Source organism: Crocodylus siamensis, chromosome 2 (genome assembly GCF_052110815.1).
Source record: "Crocodylus siamensis isolate JL-2025a chromosome 2, ASM5211081v1, whole genome shotgun sequence".
NCBI lineage: Eukaryota > Metazoa > Chordata > Crocodylia > Crocodylidae > Crocodylus > Crocodylus siamensis.
In genome coordinates, this window is record NC_143396.1 from 142,471,193 (window position 1) to 142,494,978 (window position 23,786).

The window sequence follows — 23,786 nt, forward strand, 5'->3', positions numbered from 1 at the left end:
GTGGAGACAAAAACAGAGCCAAGTTTAAAAGCACGGTTTTCACTTCCCTGCCAGTCAGGAGTGAGCTGCAAGCCAAGCCCCTCCACCAATCGGGGACAGGAAAGCCTATAGAGGAGCCTGCAAAATTAAAGGAGCCGCAGAGCAGCCTACTTCCACCATTCATCTGGTAGTTCCCTAGTATTTTTTTATATTGGTTAGGTTTTGCTTTTCTGGTTTTCTTCTGATTTTGTGAAGCATTCTGATTTCAAAACAGCATATTCCAGTAGAATATGATGCCCTTGAAGTATCTCCCACCAGCTCCAGTATCCATATATCTAGAATTATCATATTAGTGGATGTATTTTCAGATCATAAATTAGGCAAGAGTTTGGTATTGGATATCTCTGATCTGTACCTGTGTCACCTGGAACTAGTTCTAAAGTCAAATTGCTCTCAGAACTTCCTTGGTACATATAGTGTAGTATTCATTCTGAAATTAGTTTTTATTTTGAAATGTTGCCTTTTATTGTAGATTGTCATACACAATTAAAAAGTCAAATGTATAACAAAACTGTAATGATCATATTCATTTTGAATGTTATTTGTCAAAAATGAAACTCTCTAACTGATTAGACCCAACATAACATTTGCTTGGGAGTTTCCCACTGCAGAGAATTCCTGTTTTCATTCCTATCTGGAACGATGCCAAACTTCCAAATTTGCAAACTCCTTCACAAAAACAGACTCCTGTTTCCACGCAGCTCTGCTAGATGCATAGATTTTTTTTTTCTTTTCTCCATGGATATGGAGGACTTTTATTTTAACGCTCGTTCTTAAATGCCTGAGAAAATGGGGCAGTTACAGACCCATGGCTTTAAACAAACTTTATTTGGGCGCTTGACTGACTGGCAATTGTGGGCAATCATTTTTGCTGTCATAAGGCCCAGAGAAATGTGTGAGAGCTCTTCCATGAAATGTTTATATTTCATAAACAAAATGATGTGCTTAACAGTCAGAGCGATGGGAGGGTTCCGGCTAATGCATTTTCCAATGTGTGAGGCAGATTATTAATGCGCTCCAGTAGCTGTTAATTTCAGTTTGCCGGAATGATTTATGGGGAGGTAAAGGAGAGAGACATAATCTAATTGAGATCAGAATCACTGTTCTAGGAGAGGAGCACCAGCATGGACCTCGGCCACAGCAGAATGATTAATATCTAATAAGCAAATAATCTGTTAAATTATTATAAACATTACTTTTGACAACTCTTTTGTGGGCAAAGGAGAAAGTGAACAAATAACAATAACAGAATCCCATGTAAAACTTCCATATTTTTCTAATCCATTATGCAAGAATAAATGTTTGCTGGCAAGGAAAGGGAAGATATCCTGTTAGAAAGAATCATGTGCCCTGATCAATTTTAAGTTACCAGTGGAAACATTTATGCTCTAATATGAACAACAATTGAACGATCAAAGCAAAATCAATTTTCAAAAAGAGAGAGAGAAAAAAAATAATGTTCCCTCCTATCTGGATACTATATGGCTCAGTTTTCAGCCATCAGCTCCTTGGTCTTGTTAGCATGTCATTCCAAGGCTCTATATTCAGAGTCCTTTGTCTCAGAGGTACAGGGATGTTCAGCTCCTCTTTATTGCAGACTCCTGAAAAGGGTTGATAGCTGAGCTAATCTCACTTCTCTTCAACCTACTGCCATCATTATTGTTTGTTTGCCTGTTTGTATTTAGATTTCTTGCCCCAGTGAATTCCTTTGGTTAACTCTTATTCCCAAGCTTGGAAAGGATAACTGTGAATAATTCTGTGTGTCTGAAAATAGTTCACAGCCTAGTTAAAGAAATAGTTCACAAGAGCCCAGAGTGTCAGAAAAAATGCAACAGTGGTATCTGGAACAAGTCCTTCTTACCTTATCTCATTGAACCTTAGGTTTACTCAAATAAGAAATACACCTGGAGCTGCACAAACAACTTATTTCTCAATTCACTTGCTGGATCAGAAATTTGGAAGGTGAGGAGGTAATCTTTTGGGTTAACTTGAAACAAACAAGAACACTCTGCATTCAAAAATGTATCTAAGTCTATCCCAACCATCCTGGTGGTCCAATAAAAGCACCCACAAAAATCCTTGCCTCTTGCACATTTCCTGAACAATTGCATGTACAACATCACTCCAACATCACCACATTTTTTTAATTTTTCAGCAAGCCAAAAAACTCCAAAATAATAGGGTTTTTTAGATTGAATGAAATAGTATGCTTAACTTAGTATAAAACATTTTTTCTTGTACATTTTAAAACAAATTAAACAGAAAAGGTTTTCTTTATTAAATAAAAAACAGAGACATTTTGTTTTGAAATGTTAACATGAAATATTCCTGTGTTTTCTGGAATGATTGAATTTGAGTTTTGAAAAATTAAGTTCCATGAATTTAGCAAGAACTTTCAAAATGTTTCTATTGAGTCCAAATCTGCATTTTCTAGTAAAAACATTTCACTTGAAAAGTTTAGCCCACCTCTCATAGCAGGACTAGTCCCTTCTTGAAAAGATCTGAACGTATCGCCTTCACTGTCATCTCTGCCAGGGGTTTTCATCTCCCATCTATACTGACCAGATCCCCGTAGCGCCAGCTAAGTCATGGAACTACATCAGCTTGCTTCAGCTGTACATCTATTTTCACACTTATTCACAGATAACTCCCCGTAACCCAAGGGAAAATTCAACCCATATGTATAATCCTGACTTTATTGTTACATCTCGCTATACAGTTCCCTTGTGAACACTACATTCTCTACATTTCAAAATTCAGTCATCAAGTGATTTTTAGTCCCCTGCTCAGTAAGAGCTTGGTCCTAAGCTCACTGAAGTCAGTGAAGGCATGTCTAAATGATACAAGATCATGCCACATAAAGAGACCCCATGCTTACTCTGCATGTGTCAGTTCTAGACACCAGATATGGTACAGCCATGTTGATCCATCTCAACAGAGCTTATGAACCCTCAAAGGATGCCATATTACAATAGTGATACTACACCTAGTAAAGCAGCTAGTATGTACAGAACAAATATGACTTAAATCACACTGACAGACCCTGGGATTTTTTTCCATTTATTTCAGTGGGCTTTAGATCAGGCTTATTATTGCCTACCTCACCTTGTTGGGAGTCTTCCATGACCTGGTAGACAGACAGGGAGTCTCAAGAGCTTGCCCTGCTTTTAGTCAGTCTATTAAAAAGGAGTGTTTCCATGTTTGAGTTTCTGTTTCATTCTTTGCCCACTAGAGTGAAATCAGGATCACAGCTTGTTCTACTGTGAAAGCAAATCTCAGAAGTGGGGAGGACGGTGAAGGTGGGGGGCAGGGAGGGCAGATGACTAAGCAGACAACTGAGTGTGAAATGCTTTCCCCCAAGTTTTCACTTGAAACTTTTGAAAATGTAGACCTCCAGTTTTACAAAGGAGTTGCTATAGAATCACTGTCAAATATTATTGTTTCATCCGATTACAATTATACTGTATAGGGCTTTTTATAAGGGTAAGCAGACCCAATATAGAACCTAATTCTGCTAGTGACTAATACATTTGGGAAAACTGCTTAAGAACATTTTGTCTTTGTGAAAATATGGTCCTTGTAACACTGCCAAGATCAGGGAGTCCTATGGGGTGATCACTCAACTGCTTAAAATGAAAATTAAAACTTCCTTTAGACTGCCCTAACTCATCCCCTTTTATAAGATAACTGTTACTGGACTAGAGCTGGAACTTTCCTGTTTTCATTCTTTTTTATACCCCTTTACTTCACACCCAAATGTTATAAATTTCCAAGGGCAGATCCTCAACTGATAGAAATCATCACAGCTTCTTTGCAGAGACAGGAGAGGTTATACCAGCTTAGGGTTGCCCCACATATTCGGCACCCTGCTTTAGGAGGGAATTCTAACACTATTCAACTTGAAGGAGAGAGCTGCTGTATGCCAAATTTTTCCTGTAAGCTATGAAAAAGCCCAAAGGATACAGTGTAGGATAAAAATCAGTGAAGAGCCAAAAACAGCCAACCAAAGAGAAAGTAGCCTAATTCCAACCACAAAAGCAACCTTATCCTCAAATAAAACATAACAATATAAGCAGCAAAACTTTTGCTTCTGGTTCCAACTTTTCTAAGCAGAAGTCAGCTTTACATTAGCCGGATGAATACATTCAAAGAACGAAACACAGGTTTTGAACAGGGGAGCAGGAACTCTTGTTTCAAACTGATGTTGTTAATCTCACTTCCAAGGAACTTCCTCTCTCTTCCTTCCACCCCTGCCCACCCAAACCAATAATTAGTAGTAAGAATAATCAAATTTCTGTACAGCCTTTACATGTGTTGGGACAGAACAAGTCTATCATCTGTAAAGCCCACTGGAGTCAATTTAACACCTCAGATTAACCTCAACAGGTTTTAAACCAAGTTTATGGACTCTATTACATGTAATGCAAAGAGGCATGGGAAGAGAAAAGGAGAGCCAAGACAACCTGGATCCACTCTCCAGGTGTCTCCAATATTCTTTCTCTTTTGTTATTTTTAATTTTAGGCCTTGATTCATGAACCTTCCATGAAATCTTTTCCCATGTTGTTCTCATCATTTTAGTACAGAGCTAGGATTATATTAGCAAAGTTTTTTATGAGGCAAGGAATATGGGGACACAGCCAATATCCTCCCCACCTTGGCTAGGGACAGACATTACACATAAACTAGTTTAAGTGATCAGAAACTAGTTTAAACCTGTAACAGAATAGACATTCAGTGCACATAAACCAGTTCAAAATGGCTGAAACAGGTTTGAGATAAACCTGGTTGAATGTAGTACCAGACTGAACTGATTTGACTCAAATCAGTTTATGCAATGTTTGTCCCAGACCCCTTCCTGGTTTAAGGTCAACCAGAGTCTCCCAGCATCCTAGTGTGCTCTCTGGGCTGGGCTCTGCTCCAGCCCAGCAGGGCTGGACTTGCCCCTCTGCTTCCCAGCCAGAGCAGGGATAGGCAGGGGCAGAGGTCTGGCCAGAGAGGGGTTTAATTCCCCCCTTCCTGTCTCACTGGCAGGGACCCACTGGGTCTGCTGGGTTCCCCCCCCCCCCCACTGCTGCAGCAGTGGGCCAGCGCGGCCCCTGAGGGGGCAAGGAGGGGGTTTATCTACCATCTATCCCCACTGCCCCTGGGGGGGCTGCAACTAGGTCTGCCCATCCAGACCACCATCACCCAGCAGTGGAATAATCCCCCTCCAGTCCCCTCTCCCTGGAGGGGGAATAACCTCTGTCCCTGTCCCCCCAAAGGGCCCTACTGGCCAGCATCTGGCTCCGCCAGGTGGGAGCTGGCTAGGGAGTGGGCTTCCCTGGCCAGCTCGGAGGTACCAGCAGGCCCTGAGCCTGGCAGCTGCCACCGCTGCACCGCCTGCTCTGTGGGCTGGCCAGGATGGGGGGTTGTTCTGTCCTAGCTGCTGCTGCCATGGCCATGCCATGTCACTGTGGGTGGGAGGGGAGGGGGCAGGAAGCTTCTGCCCTGCACATGAAGCTTTAGCTCCAGCTTCTGGACATCTTGGAAGGCAGAAGGCACCTGGGTGGAAGGCTTCAATCTGGGGGCTGCAGCTGGAGCTCCACACATGCGGCAGAAGCCACTGAGCTCCCTGCACCCATCCTCTGCCTCCTGGAGCAGCTCAAGCAGCAGAAATGGGAAGGGGAGTAACCGCTGAAGGCAAAGGGGAGCTGGTTTGGCCTGGTGGGGCTTTTTTTCTCCCCTTCCCTGCAGCTGTGGCTCCTGCTGCACCATGCAGTGCCACTTGGGGCTGGGGCCACACTGAGCAGTGTTGCTCAGGACTGGGGTCACTTCCTTCAGCCCAGCCGCAGCCCTGAGCAGCACTGCACCGTGCAGCCTCAGACCCAAGCGGTACTTCCTTCAACCCAGCCCTGAACAGCACTGCGCAGTGTGGCAAGAGCTGCAGCTGGAGGCGAGGGGAGAAAAACAGCACTGCTGGGCCAAGCCAGCTCTCCATAACCTGCAGCAGTTTCTCCCCTCCCATTCCTGCCACTCCTGAGCCACTCTGGAAGGCGGTATGGGGTGAAGGGGGGAGGTGGACCTTCAGTCCAGTGGCTTCTGCCCTATGTGTGGAGTTTCGGCTGCAACCCCTGAACTGAAGCCTTCCATCCGGGCACCTTCTGCCTTCCAAAGTGTCCAGGAGCTGGAGCCAGAGATCCACATGAAGGGCAAAAGCTTCCTGCCCTCCGACTCAAAGCGATGTGGCCCAGTGCGGCTGTGGCAGAAGCAGCTGGGGACAGAACAACCCCCTGCCCTGCCCAGCCCATAGCTGCTCGTACAGCTGCAGCCCCAGGTGCTGCACAGGACAGGGGCCATAGCAGTGGTGGCTGCCAGGCTTGGGGCCTGCTAGCACCTCCAAGCTGACCCAGGAAGCCCACTCCTCACCCAGCTCTGAACTGGCAAGCCAGACACTGGCCGGCAGGGCCCCCTGGGGGGACAGGGAGCTGGGTTATTCCCCCTCCCTCCGGCGTCCAGCAGAGGGGACAGAAGGGGGCTTATTCTGCCACTAGGTGGTGGCAGCAGTTGGGGTGAGCAGACCTGACTGCAGACCCCCAGTGGCAGTGGAGGTAGAAGGAAGACTAACCCCTCTCCCTGCCCCCTCAGGGGCCACCCTGGCCTGCCACTGCAGCAGTGAGGGGGGAGTGCCCAACAGACACAGCTCGGGTCCTTGCTGGTAGGACGGGGGCGGGAATTAAACCCCTTTCTGGGCAGTTCAGCCTGAACTGGCCATGCCCCCTACCCAGCTCCCTTGCATCCGAGGGCACGCTCTAGCAGCCCTGGCTCCTGACCTGAACAACTGCAGGCCTGTGCTCACATGTCTGTGCTGATACAAACCGGCTCAGCCTAGGAAGAGTAGACTAACCTGCAAAGGTTGAATCAATACAGAATCTGGCTTTTTGAATGTCTTTCCCTATCACTTGTGACAACACCAGGAGTTCCTCCAGCATTACGATTAGTGATGCTGTTTGCAGTGGGCCAGAAGTGTCCTCAGTGGATGAGTAAAGTCCTTTATAATCAAATAGGGTCTGATGCAAAACCCTTCAAGGCAATGGAAAGACTGACAGGCGAGGCCTAGGCCCTCATGGCCTTGCAAATTGAACTGTCTCCCATTAAAAAATAAGCCAGTGTGTTTTTATGTGAAGGTTTCTCTGGGGAATCAAGTCTTTCCTGACTTTGGAGATGCCTCAATACCATCTCCTTTAATTTTTAGCTTTATTTTGAATCCTTGCCTCCCCGCAACTATTCAAAGTGGAGAGTAATAGATCCCTTGAGGTCAATGAGAAAAATAATTGAGGATTAAACTCTTTAATGAGTTGCATTGCTTAACACATAAAAATAATGATATAAATAGCACTAAGGGCCATGTTTTCCACTCAACAACAGCACAGACATTCAAATGTAATCAGAAACAGGAATAGTTATTTAAAATTGTACGCAACCCTTGCCTGGGTAAATACAGACTCTGATCCAGTGTGCTGCTCATCCTAATATTAACTATGAGAAACTTGTCTTTTAATCACGCGGAATTTCTGTTTATTATTCTGAATGTTGCATTTGGCTCAGTTTGTTGCATTGCACCATCACAGAATCATAGTGGTTACCAATGTAAAACACCCATTAACTAATTCAGTCATTTCCCCAGCCCATGCATTACTGTTCCCTGCCATTTATTTTGTAGTGTTTGGTCCAGCCTCATTTCCAAGCTGCCATGGGAGAGAGGCTATAGGCTGAAGGCTAGAAAGAAAACGTAAAAAAATCTTCCAAAGGAAGATCCGATGACTTTCATAAATTGCTTGGTTGTTTAGGAGGCACTGGTGGAAATCCAATCTGAAGTACTAACAGCTGAAAGTTATTATGCTCTGATGACAGCTTGGTTCCATGTATGAAATGATTTTGGTGGTTTCAGTTGAATTTCCCATAAACAGTTGGCTGCTCTATATCAAACAAACAAACAAACAGAAAAAACCCAAAAAATCACCTTCCTTGGCACTAATTTGCATCCTTCCTAGTCTCACTAGACAAATCAACAAGCCTGAATTTCCCTCGGAGTCATAGCCATAGCCATTGTAGAACATGAGAAGTACATGGTCAGATAGGTATCAGGAAATTTGAACTGTCAAGAAATCTGTTTACAAGGGACTGCATTGTTTAGGGCTATTCATCATTGTTATCAATTCACCTTTATCCATTCAACTCCTGGACATTTGAATTCCAGCACTGCTGTACCCTCAGAGCTAAATCCTGCATGTGGGATACTACTGAAGCCAAAGCAACTGTGTATAAACTTCCAAGAGCTGAAATTGACCCTAAGATATTGTTCACACAGAAATGAATGAGTGTTATCATTACGTCCACCATTCTGTTTGTAAATAAGAGTAAGCTACAATTTTCCACTACTGGATCCTTATTCTTACAGTACAAACCTCTGCTAGTAATCAAAATTGACTTCACTGTCTGTGTAACTAGAAGATCTAGAATGATGGAATAGACTCCAGTAGTCTGAGAAGTAACCGGTGTGCCATTGCAGTCTGAGGGAAGTGGATCCGTGCCTTAATGATGCTATTGAATGTTGGCTTTTAATGCTGAGTCTGTGGGGTGAAGGGAGCAGTCTTATTTTTTCTGGACTAGTCCATCCTGTAAAAAATATTTTATTTCTTATACACAAAAACCCTAAAATGGAAATACACTGAGTACAAACTAATTCAAAATCTATTTTAGGTCATTTGGGATCATCAGGTACTCTTTGGCTGGATTTCTGCATCCACTAAGTAAGCACATGTTTTCAATTTATGTTACGGTTGCCAAGAACAAAGCAGCAATATTCCATTTTCCACAAGTCGCATATTACTCTCCTCTGTCTTTAAATATCCCCTGCTGCACCTGTGCCTCAGAGGATGAGGAAAAGGAATGAAGCTATGAAAAGGTTTAGGTTACAAAAGAGAGTATGTCAGAGGTGTAAATGAAGATCCAGTTTGACACAGTAAATTGTTTTAATATTAAATCCTGATCTTTGTAGAAATACAAAAAAGCAGACTTCATATATAAATGAAGTGATGTCTTCTTCAATTGATTCCTGATTTGGAAATAAGTGTGTTTAATACATAAACTTCAAGAGTACAAAAAAGGTGAAATGCTATTTAAAATATTCTCCTGCTCTTTTGAATGAATTCATTTCTGGGTCACTTCATATAAATATAATATTATTATTATACCCATATATTTTTTAAACCATGGCTTGGGCTTCTAAGTTGCTAAGGATGAGATAAACACTTCCCACACCTAAAGCAATACTGATATGGCTTCGAAGCACCTATCTTCAAAAAAGTGATGCAAAAAAACCCTGCCAGGAAGCTGTCTGCTCCTAGAAGTTCCCAAATTCATTTTTCTCCTCCATTTTGGACAGCAAATTTCTCTGAGTGCCTAACAGGGTCCATCAAACATGTAGGAGCACCCCAGTTTGAGTAGCAAGAGGCCCACCCCGCTGAGACTGCTCAAGTTGGGGCCAGAGAATAAGCAGGTGGCAGCCTGATCCTATAGTTTAGTACTTAGGGTATATGGCCATGCGTAGACAAAATTATATTTCCCATTTATGTCAATGCAACTGCATTTGCGTTTGTGTGACCCGGGATTTACCGCTGCTCTAACCTCCATTTAGCGCCTTAAACTAACACTACTTGGAGATGTCTTAAGTTGCCGCGCTCTCCAGTTAAACCACTCCAACTGTGGATTTGTTTGTGCAAACAGCCAGAGACTCCACAGACTTCTAATTAATCCCCTTTGCCATGAGGGGGTGCTGTGTTCCAGCCATTAGCCAGTAGGTGCCACTATGTATTCTTTTTTACCCTCCTTCACTCCTCCCTCCTCCCTGACAGTATGCAATTCAGGTCAGGATGGGTCCGCTCAGACGAATTATTATTTTAAAATAGGGGAGGCAAATAATCCCCTAGTTTTCTACCCCCTCTTAATTCTTCCACCCCCCACACTACCTATAGTGTATGTCCTCCCCCTGGCCCATGTACCCTCCTGTCCTCCTGCCGCCCCCATGTACCCTCCACCTGCGACCCCCACATCTCCTGTCGTGTGCTGCCACTGCAGTGGACATAACCCCTGATGACAACTGCAGCATCACCATAATGGTATGTTTTTTGCAAGTAGTTTGAAACTTTGGAGCGAACGGTAACATGACTTCCTTCAATACTGCAAACCTTCTGAACTTCATTGTGTTCCATCTCAGAACCATAACCAAAATTCCAGGGCCAAGACACTGCCTGCCAGACCTGACACCCAGGATATGCAGTGTCCTGGGTGATATTTAGGTAATATGTCCAATCAACCTTGTGTGTGTGTGTGTGGGGGGGGGACGATGGGGGGCAAAAGTCCATTTTTTCAACTGTGCATCAAATCCCCCTCCTCTTCCTCTTCTTCCTTTTTCCTCCTCCTCACAGAAAACTTTCATGGGTGGAACTCGCTGGGGGCAGCAACCAGCCCACAGCCCAGTGACAAGGAGAGTAGAGTGAAGATAGTGAAGAGGAGTAGAGTGAAAATATCTTCTGATTTTTTTTTAATTTTTTTACACTTTGTATATATTTTATATTGTTAAATTGTATATAGTTATTGTTAAAGCTGTAGCGTTTTCAGTAAAGTGTTTTATTTTTGCTCTATATATGTGTCATGTTTCCTTTGGGGTGAGTGGGTGGTTGGGTTGGTTTTTGGAGATCATGCCTGCTTCAGTGTGGGGATGCTGTGCTTGGGGGTGGTTTATGGAGTCATGGCATTACTGGAAAGAGTTGCAAAGGGTTGCAGGGTGGACAGTTACCAGAAGGAGGGAAGTCAAATGCTTGTTAAGTGCTAGCTAGGGTGCAGTGCAGCCAGCGTATCTTGTAAGAAAAAAGACTAAACAACGCTAGCCACCCCCAGCAGCAAGCAGGCAATCTGCAAAACTTCTCCATGCATGGACCTCCCAGGGCCTTTTGCTTTTAGTAAGTCTTTAATGCATTATAATTCATTTCATATGCATGGTCACCGAGGGGGGCTGGGGTAAATGCCTGCTGCCAGAGCTCCAAAACAGCTTTCTTTTTCTGAGTTTTTTTTTCCAGGCTGCACTGTTATGGGAGGTGTGATGCTAAAATGATTTTTGTCAGTGTTTTCTTTGCAATGCAATGTTTTCTTTACAAAATCCTACATATAGTATCCTTTGGAGCTGGTTTTGCAGACACCGCCTGCTCCCCTCTTCCCCCCACCCCGGTCAGCTGCAACTCGCTCCCCCCTGGAGAGCTTACTGGATTTTGTTCAGGATTGCTTTGTCCTGCCTTGCCATATCTCTCCTCTCAGCCCTCTCAAAGGACAGGGAGAAGGTGAGAGGGAAACGAGGAGCAGCACTCCCAAGGCAGCCCAGGGTACTCTCTTCAGCTAACTCTAGGGCTCTGCAAATCAAGTGTATTCAAAGAAAGCATCATTGTGGGATAACTTCTTTTCACCCAAATTCAAAAATTTGTAATACCTCCTTCTCCTGCACTAGGGATTGCATGTCCTCATTAGGTGGGTCTCAGGTAAGCAGGGAGCTGCTAATTAGCCAAGGCCAGGGTTTCAAAAAGCACTTTACCCTCTACAGAGAGGCCAGAAGTGTTATGTAGCAGATGGCTATCCCCAGGCAAGGCCAACCAATCTGAAATATGGACCAGTTCTGTGTCCAGCCTACGAAGCTACTGCACTCCCACCCCTGGCCAGCTGCAAACTGCTCGCCCGCTCCTAGGTCCATGCCCTGAAATCAAGCAGGAGCAAGCACAAATCAGAATTTTTTGTTCCTCATCCTTATTCTTTTCACAATTAACTGAATTGCAATCAATTCAATTGAGAAATCACAGGAAAGCTAAAACAATATAGACATTTTTATTTTTACTCAGCAATGCCATTGGTACTCAACTGGTGAAGACACCTTTTTACAGTACATCCGTTGCCAGTAAATGCAATACACTAGGATAAAACACCAATTCACAATATGCTCTGATAATCCCTTGATATGATATGGATTGATGGAGGGCTGCATGGTGGAAGGGTACGAGGGAGGGTGGCAAGCAGGCAGCCATCCTGGTTACTGGCCCTTCCTACTTATTGGGCCTTCCTGCTAACTGATGACATGACTTCTATGGAGTCATGGCATTACTGGAAAGTTGCAGGGTGGACTGTCATTGGATGGAGGGAGGTCAAATGTTTGGCCAGTGCTAGTGTGCAGCCAGCATTTTCTTGTAAGAAAGAAGACTAAACAAACCCACCCATAAACCTTAGTTGAGGAGGGAGGGCCCCCTCAAGTGTGGTCCTCCAGGCATAGTCTCCTAGGGGCCCTCTCAGGTGGAGAGTATGGCCCAACTTAACTGGTTGGCTGAGTCAGGCCATGAGTGGGTGGGGTAGGGGAGAGGGAGGGACGCATCCTGCACCCCCTTCCTGGTTACTGAACATATCCCAGCAGGAAGACAGCTGGATCAAGGGGGGCTCCAGGCATGGTCCCCTGAGGGCCCCTCAGGTGGAAATGAATGGCCCAACTCAGCTGGCTGGCTGAGTCGGGCCATGCTACTCTCCATTACGTTGCAACTTTGGATCTTTGCTGGCCATAAAGCTTAGGTCAGGAGGGAGGGCCCCCCTCAGGTGGGTAGGGGGACATTCTACTTTCTGTTATCCTTATTTATTTAAACTATGTTCTGTTATTTAAACTACTTTATGTTATCCTTATTTATTTAAAATCTTCCTTTCTTCCACAAGTCAGAGAAGAAACTCAAAAAGACAGAAACCTCAAGGAGACAGAGTGGTGCGTACCACCAGTCCAAATTTGCTGGGACATGGCCAGTAACCAGGAGGAGGGTGAGAAGACTATGAAATGGGCCTGCAGACCTTGTGCAAATTGAGCTGATGCTCAAACTAAAGGCAGTGAAAAAAGCTCAGTTTTCTTTGTGGCCAGCAACTATTCAAAAGTTACTAGGGTGCAATGGAGAGGTGTAAGGCAGAGTGGGGAGAGTGGGATGAAGAGTCTGCAGGCCTGGGCCTATTACCCAGACCCCGCAGGTCTTGGCCAGAAACCAAGAAGTAAACCTCTGCAAGGTGTAAGGCAGAGGTGGGCAAGTGGGGCAAAGGGCCTACGACCCGGACCCTGGAGGTCTCGGCCAGCAACCAAGAAGAAGGCCTCTGCAATTCAGAAAAGAAACTCGAGCCTCAGCTTCTGTCACTGCAGTGGTCATAGCTCCCAAGCACAGCTTGCTTTGTGGCCAGCAATGATTCCAAAGTTCCAAGGGTGCAACAGAGAGGTGTAAGGCAGAGGGTAAGTGGGGTGAAGAGCGTACTATCCGGACTCGGGGGTCTTGGCCAGCATCCAAGAAGAAAGCCTCCACAATTCAGAAAAGAAATTCAAGCCTCAGCTTCCTTAGTGGAAGGCCCGACCTATGCCCCAAGTGTTCTACAGCAATGAATGAAATGCACTTGCAGAACTGGTCCAGCTTGTGCTGATGCAGAACATGGCCAGTAACCAGGAGGTGGATGAGAAGACTATATGAAGTGGGCCTGCAGAACTTGTGCAAATCGAGCTCATGCTCAAGCCAAAGCCAGTGAAGAAGCCTCAGCTTCTGCCACTGCAGTGCTCATAGCTCAGGAACTCAGCTTCCTTTGTGGCCAGCAATGATTCAAAATTTACAAGGGTGCCATGGAGAGGTGCAGAGATGGGCAAGTGGGGCAAAGAGCCCACAGGCCTGCGCCTACCACCTGGACTTTGGGGTACAGAATTTGCCAGAGGTCTTGGCAAGCAACTAAGAAGAAAGCCTCCACATTTGTGGCCACCAACAATCCTCTAATTACAATTCCATAATATACTCATTAGCAAACATGGCCAGCAACCAGGGAGGAGGGCTAGAATAATATGAAATGGATCTGCAGAACTTGTGCAACTCTTACCATACTCAAGCTGATGCTCGGGCCAAAGCCTGCAAAGAAAGTCTCCACAATTCAAATAGTACACAGAGAGAAGCCTCAGCAGTACTTGTGGCCAGCAACCAGGAGGAGGAAGTAATACAAGTTCAGTAAGGGTAGTATGTAAAGCAGAAGGGTATATATCTCTTCTCCATGGGAATTGAGGGACCTAGGGATGAGCTTGAACCAGGAGGTGGGCATTTCCTCCCCACAACCATGGGGAAAGAGGCAGGGAGGGTGCATAATCACCTGCCTTATGCTCAGTATCTGCTTTCTCATTGTAAGGAATTGAACTGTCATTATAAGTCTATATAGCATAAGTCTATATCATACATTGGCTATATATATATGGTGGAGGCCCAGGATGTGTGTGATGTGTGAAGGGTGATAAGGCAGATCCACCTGCTTTGAAATGCTGTGATAAGGAATTGAACCATTACAATTATTATTGACCATTAATAAATCATCATTAATATTACTATTACTACAAAGTCTTATTAATATATTCTTATTGGAATTGATAGTATTATTGATTCCTATTATTAGTATTAGTTGTTATTATATTATAAAACTATATCAGGCAGGATGAAAGTCAACTATAATTTTAATGCATAATAATTCTGTTGTTGAGAGAATCCTGAAGGACGTGTTGTCATCCTCTTCATCTTCTTTTTCTTCCTTTTTCTTTCTGCCTCTTGTCACACCAACAGGGATCAATCATCCTGCAGCTAGCAGTGGAAGGGGTTCTAAAAACCAGAGGGAGGGAGGATAGAAAGAGCATCAGAATTTGTATCAGTGCCTCTTATGCACCTTGCATACCTTCCTTCATGCCCATAAAATTCCACCAGCCCCATTTACAATAAATTTCAACTAAACAGTGCATCCCCCCACAACCAGAGATGACCCAATCAGGGTTCACGGCATTGGCATACCGATGGCGGTGGGCAGCGTGTGGTGTGGTCACCTTGGCACAGATGTGAAGAGGGCATCATGGGCAGGTGCAAAGGGGGTGCCATCACTCCACACTGCTCGCCTCCCCTGCCATTGAAACCACCACAGAAGGCGACTTGTCTAGGGTTCATGCCGGAGCGAGGGCAGTAGCACCCCGAGTTTGGCCCCCAGGTCCCGGAGACCCATGGTACACCACTGGCACAGGGCCTTGGGCAAATTAGTGCCCCCATCCCCGCCCAGAACAGAGCTGATCCTGCATGCCGCAGCGGCAATGGCGAGGGACTGGAGTTGGTGAACGTCTGGCTGCAAGGCTGGCAGCAGCACTTGGGAGTCACCCCATCTGCTCCTCCCGTCTCTGTTGGGCCCCCAAAGCTCTGTGCCCGGGGTGGTCGCTTGTATTCACACACCCCCTTGGGCCGACCCTACCCCCCTCAGAGCACAGACAATTGTCAGGTGTCACTTACCAAAGGTGGTGTGTAGCACATCTCCACGTCCTCTTTCGAGTTGCACATCACAGAGATGTGGGCATCAAATAGTACTCAAAGCTTCACTGCACCCCACTTGATCACCCTGATGTCTTCTCAAATCCTGGATTCACATTGCTATGTCCTCCAGGGGCAAGTCTCATGACTGAGATGAATCCTTCTCTGCTTCTGCTGTGCTGTCTTCCCCCATGTACCTCAAACCTCCCTCATTGATATAGCGAATGTGCATGCAGACATCTACTCCTCCAATTTATAGTTGTGATGAGCTAGCTGGCAGTGACCTGGCCCAGGGGTTTTGAAAGGGAAAAAGATGATTGGAGGACTTGGGATTCCCTTTCCTCACCAATCTGGTAATGACTTGGCCCAGGGGTTTTGAAGGGGTAAAAGATGATTGGAGGACTTGAGATTCCCTTTCCTCACCAATCTGGTAATGACTTGGCCCAGGGGTTTTGAAGGGGTAAAAGATGATTGGAGGACTTGAGATTCCCTTTACTCACCAATCAGGCCCCAGAGACTCACTCTCTGTGTCCCCTGATTGGCCCCTTGGGTCACCTGGAAGGGGATAAAAGGGGCAGCGTGGCTGACGCAGGGGAGACCAATGAGGCACCTCAAGGAAGAAGCATCAAAAAGCTGGGCCACCAAGGCAGGAGCAGTTGCCCCAGAAGCACCTGAAGGAGTGGGACCTGCAGGCAGCCGTTGGACCCTCAGCAGCGCAGCATGTGGCCAGCAGGAGAGGCTCCCCACTGAGCTCCAGGATCCCCTATGAGAGGCTGTGGCCAGCAGGAGAGGCTCCCCAGCTCCAGCAAGGATCTGAGCAGTGACCTGAGAGGTTCCCAGCTCTGCTTCCAGCTCCTCCAGTAGGAGGCCAGGCAACGCAACGTGAGGCCGGGGCTCCTGGAAGGTTAAGACCCCTTGCAGTTTACAGCAGTATCAGCACAGGTGGCTGTGTGGTAGAGTTTCTGCACACCATGTGGGTGATCCAAGTTCACACCCTGTTTAGGGTGAGTGAAATAACAGGGAGAAATCTTTGTTGCAGTGGAAAGGGGTCATTGTGTTTTCCCTTACATATGTAGGCCTAAATCATATAGTATCAGTAAAACAGTAATATAGAACAGTAAAAATCAAAAAGACAAAATAGTTATACAATATAAAGGATAAAAAACAAAACAAATATAACTAGCTACCAAAATAAAATGCTGAAGCTTATCCTATGTCTTAGCTCACTTATACTTATCTATAGGGAATAGAGAGGGAGAGAAACAATCAGAAATGGTTGGGGAGGGGGAGGGAATACATTTTAAAATAAAAAGAAGAAAAACTGGGTGTTTTGCTACAAAATTAAGGTATAGCCTCAAAAGTGACTTTGCAGAGTGGGTTCTGCCTTTGCAAAATGCTGGTATGCAGGCCAGCACTTGTGTGTTGTTACCCACCCAGGCAGCCCCCCTGTTTACCTCTGGAGCCCCCCTGTGTACCTGTGCAAGACAGATTGCCAACGCCTCCCCATGGCACCATGCAGCAAGCAGCAGGAAAAACAAACAGAGAGAAATGAACCCAAACAATGAACAAAATCCACTTTTGCAACCAAGCAGTGTAAGGATGGATATGGAGGTAGACACAGGAAGCCAGGAAACCATGAGGTTTTATTGTTTGCAACACACTATTATAGTTACTTGTGCTTCTTTGCTTTCCCCACCATGACCCTGAACTGCCCCTGTCTCCCTGAAATGCAGTGGCACCCTCCTGGCCCTGCTGGCAGTCATATGGTCCTCCTGTGACCCCACTGAGTTAGGGGGAACAGTCTAAGCTGTGATTCTCCATTCGTCTTGCAGAGAGGCAAGACAAACAGACTGACTTTTCCCTTTCGGGCATTGTACCCATTTATTTAGGTATTTCTGCACACCCTGAAAGGCATCATTGAAAGTGTCCTGTGACCTCTGTAATTCATCACTGGACTTGGCAACCACATCTTTCAAATTCCACATGATGTTTAGCACTACCTTCAGGATGGCATCCTCCTTACACAGCAGCTCACAGAGTTTGTCCTGCCAGGCATCTATGCGTTCCACTTTGGCTACTGAGGAGTCCACCAAAATCTTGTGCGAGGTTTTATGGAACCATCTCTGCATGCTGTGAAACTCTCTGCATCACTCTAACACTAGTTAGATGAGCACCTTGCCGGGGTCATCTGACCCCGGTGCTCTTTCCTGCCAAGGCAGGGGGTCGGACTAGATGATCTACCTAGGTCCCTTCCGACTCTAGCTACTATGAAACTATGAAACTCTGCTGTAGTGCAAGTGAGACACCATTCCAGGCAGCTATGGGTCGCGGTGGCTGATAAACAAAGAAAAAAGCAGTGGTTGCCTTCCCTCTCAAGAGGAGAAAAGTACACCCTCCCCCCATGCAGTACACAAAATGCTGGCAGGCACCAAAACAGACCCTGCAGCAATGGGGTATCACATACATACTGCCCAAAACTTACAAGTACCCACTTTGGAAACAGGTCCACAGCTGTCACTGCCTGTGCTAGCTGCAAAAAAATAATTAAAGCAAATAATTAATTTGGCATTTGTAACATTACTAGCTAGTGAACCTGTCATGCACCACCACCGAAAGAACATGGTGACCCACCTACAGCAACACATGAATTTCTCCCCCTCCCCACTGGGTCCCCAAACCCAACCAGTATGAAACAGTGCATTGCCTGGCAGTGGCAAGAGGCACATTACAAGAGGCTTACCAGCTCCAGCATGTTCTTGGGTCTCGGTAGCAGTAGATGATGCATCAGCCACATGGGTTTCTTCCTGACCCTCCACCTCCTCCACTTCATCATCTGTGCTAGTTCATGGAATGGAGAGGATAAATGGCAATAAGTATATGGGGACCGACAGTTCTTCCTGCCACTCATGGTCATCAGGGAGCAGGGAGCGGTCTATGTACAGTTGAGACATGCCTATGGTTCACCCTCACGAGGAGGTGCTGCTGCCTTCTCCTCTTCCTCCTCCTCCTGCCCAACCCTGGTGCTGAAAGTCTCCATACCTGGGTTGTCTCCCCCATCCTTGGAGAGAATGATGGACAGCTTGTCACAGAAGGAGGTAATTGTGCAACCTGCCCCAGAATGAAAGGCTCTGTAAAACACTGATCTCAGGGACTTGATTTTGTACCAGACTTGGGTCCAGTCATGATTGTTCCCTTGCACCTGCATGCCTTTTGTGATCTCGACATAAACAGGCTTAGTCCTCCTACTTTCCAGCCTGTCTATGATCCTTTGCTCTGACCAAATATCGATTAAGTCCTCCAGTTCTTCCCAGGTCCAGTTGGGTCCACAGACATTGGAGGTATCAGCCTCCTGGGCCACCAGCTCCGTACTGCTGACCTTGGCTTTCTGAGACATGGTGAAGCAACTCATGGTTAACAGCACAAGCAATTTGTGAAAGGGGGCTGGCAAATTTTGGAGGAGGGGATGCCTTTATACCCAGGCTGCACTTGTATGAGGGTCTAGGAATATTCCAGGGATCATAAAGTCATTACCTGTAAGCGTCAAAACACCCAAAGGTGATGAAGCTCCCAGTTTAACAACAAAAGAGACCTGGTGATGGGGTAAAAAATGCCATTCTACTTTGAGATGGCTGCTCAATGGCTCAGAATGTTGCAAAAATCAATATCTACCTGCCTGCTTCTGCAAAACATTTTATTACAGGACCACAGCCTATTTCCCTTAAAGTAGCAAAAGTTTTGAGTAGCCTACATTATCAGGAGAGGAGTAGGCAACAATTTTTTTGTTTGCAAGCTTGATTACATCAGAACATCAGTGGCTGCTAAGCTCAGAATGAAAATATGAAAGGATGTGCAGAAGTCCCAATGCCCTGGTGTGCTGAGGTGAAGTGTTAAAAAAGCAGCTGCATCAAGCTCCAGACCATAGAACATCCTACAGTCCTTGCCTCCAGCTTGGTGCAGATGGATGAGAAGCCACTGCTGACAGAAGGGCAAAATGAAGAATGAGGATGAAATACATGATGATGGAGAACCAGGCAGTGAAGAATCATCTGACATAGAAAATATGGAGAACATGGGTGAGCAGGAGGAGGTGGCAGTACTGCTTCTGCAAATGCTGTTTACCTGGAGGCTACTGCTGGAATGCTTGAGAAGAATAGGAATTGTGCTACAGTGTTTACTGGCAAGTTGTATTCCTGGTTTAACAGTATTAATGACAATAAGAAGATACAGGTACCCAGGGCACTTGGAATACACAGAAGACAGTGAAAAGTGGCTTCTGAGCGGGCTCTGTTGAGAAACTTGAGGAGGACCAGAATCCATGCAGTGTGGGCAATGGGCTACTGGTGCCTCTGGTATATGCCCCCCCTGACTGGGGGGGTCCCCGGCGGCCAATCCTGCTGACTGGGGGAGCGGTCCCCCACAGCTGATCTCACTCACCAAAAAGCAGCCAGAAGCAGCGTGGCCACTTTTGCTGGTGTCCCCACACCCCAGCCAGCACTCGCAGGGGTGGCACTGGTGCTCCTGCCTGCTACCCTGCCTGTTGGCTAAACAGGGAGTACGGCCTGCCAGGGGGTGCACCAGTGCTCTCAAGGGGTGCACACGCACCCCCTATGCATCACCACTGGTGTGAGCCCACAAGAGCAGCTCAGACTGCTGGGAGCAAATCGTGCTGATGATTTGCCACCATCAGTGGCTGGAGATGTTCCAAATGAAAAAGGAGGGGTTCTATCATATCATCTCAAGACCCTTGTCCCACATCATGAGGCAGGACACTAACATGCATCAGGCCATCCCACCAGACAATAGGGTTGCAATGGCCATCACGAAACTGGCCAGCCCATCCAGCCTCCATGACATCGCAAACCAGTTCAGCATGGCTGTCTGCACAGTCGAACTCATGAGGTATGCCAGCTGCTTAAGGAGATCACTGCAAACAAAATTATCTGCCTTGCAAATCGGCAGCAAGTCATAGATGGCTTTAATGAGAAGGGGTTCTCAAACTGCGTGGGGACTTTAGACAGCACTGACATCCCAGTGCTATGCCCTGCAGGGAGGGGGAGTGCTTTCACAAACAGGAAAGGATATGCCTCAATGATCCTGCAAGCCAGGATGGAACCACTGGGGCTGGTTCACTCACATTTATGTTGGGCGAGCTGGCAGCACTCATGATGCGTGCTTGTTCAGAAATTTCCCTCTTCCTGGCCTCATGGAAAAAGGACACTATGCACCCAGCATGGAGAAGATAGTGTCACCATTCCCCCAGTTATATTAGAGGATGCTGCCTACCCCCTAATGCCTTGGCTCAAGAAGACTTATGCAGGGAATGTCACCAACCCGCAGAAGCTGGTTTTTAACTACAGTCTGAGCAGTTGCAGAATGGCCATGTAATGTGCATTTGGCTGACTGAAAGGATGATAGAGAGCACTTATGTGCTGGCTCAAGATGGAGCAAGAAACAGGCAGGTGATGGGGCTTGGTTGGGGTCCCCTCATGGTCCCCTACCCTCCTCCTCCAACCCCCTCCCTCCCCCACCCCCTACTTACTGGCACAGAGTCCGGGTCCAGCCCCCTGCAGCAGTAAGCAGGAACTGCCCAAATCTCCAAAGCTCTCTGAATCTTTTCCAAATCAATTCGGAGGCTTCAAATCAATTTGGACCTCTTTATTAGTCTCCTGATTTAATATGAAATTGGAGATTCAGCTGCCGAATCAGGCCAAATCTCTTCTGAATTGAATCAGCACCCAAAGCTTTGCACAGCCCTACTGCTCAGGATCTGGTGTGCTTTTTTTACTGTGAAGGGTTGCTTTGTTGAATTAGTGTCCAAGTCACTTAAATTAATCTTAGAAACAATAGTGGACTTAGATTCAGAGAATCACACCACAAAATGTCTGACTGATTTATCAGAGGGAAAAATAATCTTAAAGTAAAAATCTGACACATTTTTAAACAATCCCTATTCCATATTAGCATTGATATATGTGTAGTTCATACAGATTGCATCAGCAAATAATATAATTTTCAGTCAATATGAATCTCTGACTACACTGATGAAAATAGGATTTGACCTTTAAATTGCTAAAAATATAGTTGCTACTAGTATAAAACTGCGTATTCTTAAACTAAACCATTCCCATTGTAAATTATGGAGCTAACAGCTGGCTTCCAATGAAGTCAACTATTAATTGTATGTTCACTACACAGCCATGTGTAAATCAATATGAGAAATGAGCAGTCTTCCTCTACTTTACAGCTCAGATACAGCTACCCTACAGTGTGAAGTAATTTAAGGGAGGCTGTCAGATTTCTTGGATTAGGCATTATCCATAGCTACTTTACCATAGATATGGTGAAAACAAAGTGAAAAAGCATTAACCTGGAGAAAGCTCTTTATATTCTCTACAAATAACAGCAGAAAACTCTTGTGGCTGTAGGAGTGAAGCCAAAGCTAGTACCTTTATATTTACACAGATATGGTAAGTCATCCATTCTCTGTGGACCGGGCATTCTGAATCAGCAGCTTTGTTGCCTTGTGCCAGCATATATGATCCAAATAGACTGCATTCCTTTGTAAAGGAAACAAGTATTTTTGAGGTTTAATGATATGGGTCCTCCCATTTGGACTTAATTCATCGCTGGGGTAACTCTACTGAAATGAATGAGGTTACTCCAGGTTTAGCACTGTGGGTCCACTGTGCTCCATTATATTGTATTTATGACCAAATACATTCTGTAAGATCATAACCATTGTTTGTATTCTGGTAGCAGCTATACACTCAAATCATGTTCCCATTTCAGTTGGTTCTTCAAAGACCTGTACATAGACTCCATTCCAGTAAACAGAGTTATGCCAACAATAACAGCTGGAACAGAGTAGTGAATGTGGCCAAAATAACTTTCCAGTATATCTAGCCTGCATTTTCAATGAGGAGCGTATTACAGATTTTTTTTCTAAATAGGCCATACCTTGACATTGTGACTCAATTTTCATTACTTCTACTCTTCAGGGGGTCTTTTACTGGAGCAAGAAAGAGGCAGGACTCTTAGGGTCACAATCTAGTTTCTGCCCTATTCTTGGTGGTAACAGTGCTTGCTATACACTGCCTCTTTCTCAAGGCTGGATTGCACAGTTATAAATCTGAGGCTATGGTTTCCTTGAGTTTAATTTGGTGTCCTAGGGGAAACTTCACAGAACTATTGCTATTGAGTTAACGCAGTTATTTTCATCACCTAGGCCCTGCCCAGCTCACTTTCTCAAGTTCAAGGAGAAACAAAATATGAGAAAACTATCAAGTTTAAAGTGAACCATTGTGATGTAGCAGAGCAGAACTGCACAAGCCATGTTTTTGGCAGTAGATTAGATTACCTGTATATTGTACAATAAATGGGCTAGAAATCCAAGCAGTAGGTGCCCTGCTCTTTTCTTTTTTCTTTTTGTGAAATTCATATGTCAAGATGTCTTTGACAAACGTTATTTCCATACTTAAATTGAGCAATGAATTGAAACTGGCAAAGGGAAAGGGAGGGGGAATATGTTCTATAGCCATGTCTTTTAAATTGCTTTATCTATTGATAGTTTTGTCCCATGCTAAAAGCAATTTCAACAATATAGAAAGCACTGCCTGAAAACCTGAGCTCTAATTAAATCAGTAACGTTTCATTATTTCATGTGAACAATGTGAGTCTAAAGTGATCTTTCCATGGAAAAATTAAATCAAGCTTTATATGAGTCTGCCATTTCATATGTATTTCATACCTTGTGTTCATAATGACTCTGCATTGTATGTAACAGCATCTTAGCTATGAAAATATCCCTAGAAAGGGAATTGCAAAATCCCAGTCTGGTACTGTATTTGGAATATAACTTCTGTTTTGGGCTCCTCAGACTTCCCAAACACAGGCTAGAAGAACATTTGATGCACAAAAGGGTGGTTCACCCATAAGAGAGATACTCAAGGCATGTGCTAAATTAACAAATAGCATTCTTCAGATATTTAATTACAATAGAGCACTGTGCAGGGTTAACTGGTTCTTGTGAAATGTTTCCTTAGGATTTGTTTGCACTGGCAAACCACAACATATTATAATACGGATGAACTAATCCCGTGGTTTTAAACCTGTGGTCTGTGGACCCATGGCCAACTGATGCCTCCTGAGTCTGGTGGGGCACCCACAGATACCACCAGCAGCTTTGACCATGGGGGCAGAGCACCCACAGGTGCTGGCGGTAGCTGCCCTGTTATGGGGGGCAAGTGCCCCGCCCCATGTCTCCCCTATGTGTCGCCTATGCCTGGATCCCTGGGCATCCACAGACAATGTACAAGGGGCCCGCAAAGATAACTATGATCAAT